General features: G+C 46.3%; 1 pseudogene across 1 annotated transcript; it reads left to right on the top strand.

The window, feature by feature from the left end:
• The first annotated feature begins 201 nt into the window (after positions 1 to 201).
• Positions 202 to 3,027, top strand: LOC149548395 (amidophosphoribosyltransferase, chloroplastic pseudogene; annotated as a pseudogene). Its single transcript, XR_016354021.1, has one exon. The product of XR_016354021.1 is annotated as an amidophosphoribosyltransferase, chloroplastic pseudogene (transcript).
• Positions 3,028 to 3,346: the final 319 nt, after the last annotated feature.

Genomic DNA, 3,346 nt, shown 5'->3' with positions numbered 1-3,346 from the left:
ACAACTTGCAAAGCAAAACGACGGTGGAATTAACGTATTGTTAGGTATCAGATCACAAAATTCAATTTGCAAAGCAATACAAGATTGCAATGAATGTACCCACTCTTACATCATCACACTAAAAGAGCCTTGCAACGTGTCAGTGCAAATTAGGGTATAATCTCACACTTTCCACTTGAATTTCACACGAAACCCTAACCACAAGGAGAAAATTCAAAACCCTCGCGCGCGAGAGGTCAGAAACCCTAAATTCAACGTTGAAAACCCTACGAAAAGAAGAGCAGGAATCTTCCCTCACATGTCGGGGGCCCGGCGGAGGGACCAGGGCAAATTGTTACCAAGAGTAGAGAATCCAGATTTGAGGTGACTAGAACATTCAACTGTATTCAAGAGAATTCTCGTTTTGGAGCGATAAAGATTCCGCACAGCTGTGGACGGCGTTGTTGCAAGTAGGCGGATTCTCCTTACTTGGCTACAGTTTTTCAGGTAATCTGATTTTGGGAATTTACGGGAAATGTTGGTCTACGGTAGTCTTTTTATCCCCCGTCCGCTTTTGTGGACTACAGGGCATATTCATCACCTATAAATTCTTTGCGCCATTTGTGCCTTGCTTAGGGTATCAGTCATCTCAGGGTTAAGAAAATTCCTTGAATTTGCTTTGAGCTTTGAAAAAAATTTGGTCGGGCAGGGTAGAGTTTTGACAGAAAGCAATCCTTTTCCTGCAAGTTGAGATTGAGTATTTATCTGTATTAGAGATTGTGTAGAATTGGATTTTTTAGGGTAGGTTATTGGCGGAGAGAAATTCGGTAACCTGTATTTCGAGGAATTTGGGATTGAGTATTCGCGAGTAGTCAAAATGGAGGCCGCCGCCGCTTTGCAGGCCGGAGGGCTGTCTGTTTTGCCAGCCGGAAGAATCCCGATGAAGAGCAGTAAAGTTCATTCTGTTAGTGTCTGTAAATCAGATATTGTCTGCAATTTATGGGGTAACAAGAAGAATCGGCTGTTTTCGGCTATTGTAGCCGGAGCAGGAGCAAATTCTGGCGGTCCTGTTGTTCCGGAAGTTTTGGATTGCACAAGCCTTGCAGAAGATTCAAGAAATCCTATGTTGAATGCTGTAGAGATGCGCCGGCAACGAGAAGAAGATGATGATGACGTTCTGAGGGAAGAATGCGGCGTGGTAGGGATTTTCGGAGACGAAGAGGCGAGTCGGCTGAGTTACCTCGCATTGCATGCTCTGCAGCACAGGGGGCAGGAAGGAGCAGGGATTGTGGCCGCTCATGAAGGGACTCTGAAGGGGGTAACTGGATTAGGGCTTGTTTCTGAGGTCTTCAACGAAACGAAGCTAAGTGAGCTGCTGGGGAATTCAGCCATCGGTCATGTGAGATACGCGACCGCTGGGGCATCGGAGGCGAGGAATGTCCAGCCTTTTGTGGCGGGATACAGGTTCGGATCGGTTGCGGTGGCGCACAATGGAAATCTGGTGAATTACAAGCTTCTTCGTGCGGCGCTGGAGGATAAGGGTTCCATCTTCAACACTTCTTCGGACACAGAGGTTGTTCTTCACCTCATCGCCACTTCTACTGCCAGGCCCTTCATTTCCAGGCTCGTGGACGCATGCGAGCGGCTGGAAGGGGCTTATTCGCTGGTGTTTCTCACGGAGGACAAGCTCGTAGCAGTTCGTGACCCCCACGGGTTTCGACCCCTTGTCATGGGGCGGCGCAGCAATGGAGCCGTTGTTTTCGCCTCTGAGACCTGTGCTCTAGATCTGATCGAGGCGAAATACGAAAGGGAAGTGAATCCAGGTGAGGTAATCGTCGTTGATGCAGATGGAATCAGCAGTCTCTGCCTTTTGCCGCACAAGAAGCAGAAAGCATGCATTTTTGAACACATTTACTTCTCCCTCCCCAGTTCGATCGTCTTTGGGCGATCTGTATATGAATCCAGGTACAAATTCGGCCAAATTCTGGCCGAAGTAGCTCCCGCAGATTGTGATGTTGTGATCGCCGTACCGGATTCGGGCGTTGTTGCTGCCCTGGGTTATGCCGCCCAGGCAAAGCGGCCGTTTCAGCAGGGTCTCATCAGATCGCACTATGTGGGCAGGACTTTCATCGAACCCTCGCAGAAGATCCGCGATTTCGGCGTGAAGCTCAAGCTTGCGCCAGTCAGGGGCGTGCTGGAGGGCAAGAGAGTTGTCGTAGTAGACGACTCCATTGTTAGAGGCACCACTTCGTCGAAGATTGTGAGGTTAATTAAGGATGCAGGGGCAAAGGAAGTGCATATGAGGATTGCCAGCCCGCCCATTATCGGTTCTTGCTATTATGGTGTGGATACTCCGAGCACAGAGGAGTTGATATCGCACAGGCTGAGTATTGAAGAGACCCGCAAGTTTATAGGAGCGGATTCTCTGGCCTTTCTGCCATTGACGAGCCTGCGAGGTATGCTCGGCGAAGACGCCCCATCTTTCTGCGATGCTTGCTTTTCTGGTGTGTACGCTGTTCCTCCCCGGGATCTGCTGGCTGAGCAGGGAAACCCACATCCGGAAACTATTGATTTCCCGAAGAATTTGAATGGAATCCCCGTGTTGACGCCTCCTGATTTCTCTCAGAGACGAGAGCCTGCACATCACTCTTGAGGAAATTTTCTTCCTTGCTCACCTCCTAATCCTTGTATAATTTGGTATTAAATTTTTGGTCTTAAATTAAATTTCAATAGAAACAGGTTGGATTATTTAACTTAGCGGATTTATACAGCTTCAAGCAAGCATACATCTATATCAGGTCACCCTCAGTCAGCTGGGAATGTGTCAAGACTTGGCCCAAACATGTCTATGGGGTATTCAATCGAGGTGGATGGCTGGAATGTGTCAAACTTGGCTTGAACATGCCTCTCTTAAGGATTGGCCTTTGAGGGATGACTTTATTATTATTGTTTCATATAATCATAGCTTGATTCTTCACCAATTGTATTCAATTGATTTAACTACAAATGTATAATTTAATATATTTTACCTTTCGCCATTGTTGAAAATATCATTCTTTCAAATTGAAAAGAAATAAAAGTAGAATATATATAAAAGTAGTTTATCGAAGAATGAGTCCTAAACACACAAAACAGAAATTCTATTTAAGAGCTTACGCTTGAACACATGCCACCCGTGTAATAATACAGAGGCAATAGCCTCTTTCATGGTGTTTTGTACTGAGGATTAATCTTTAGAATCCTTGAAAGAAGTTGATTGACCGTTGATCTGCAAAGTTGGAGACTCGGGATATGTGGCAAATGAAAGGGTTAGTCTGACGGCTAATTTGGAGCACTTTGAACAGCATAAAACATCTGTGAGGAAGGT

This window comes from Cupressus sempervirens, chromosome 7 (assembly GCF_028749045.1).
Source record: "Cupressus sempervirens isolate cs-2001-9-10 chromosome 7, ASM2874904v1, whole genome shotgun sequence".
Taxonomy (NCBI): Eukaryota; Viridiplantae; Streptophyta; class Pinopsida; order Cupressales; family Cupressaceae; genus Cupressus; species Cupressus sempervirens.
The sequence above is the reverse complement of the archived record's forward strand: the minus strand, read 5'-3'. Positions and strand labels throughout refer to the sequence as shown.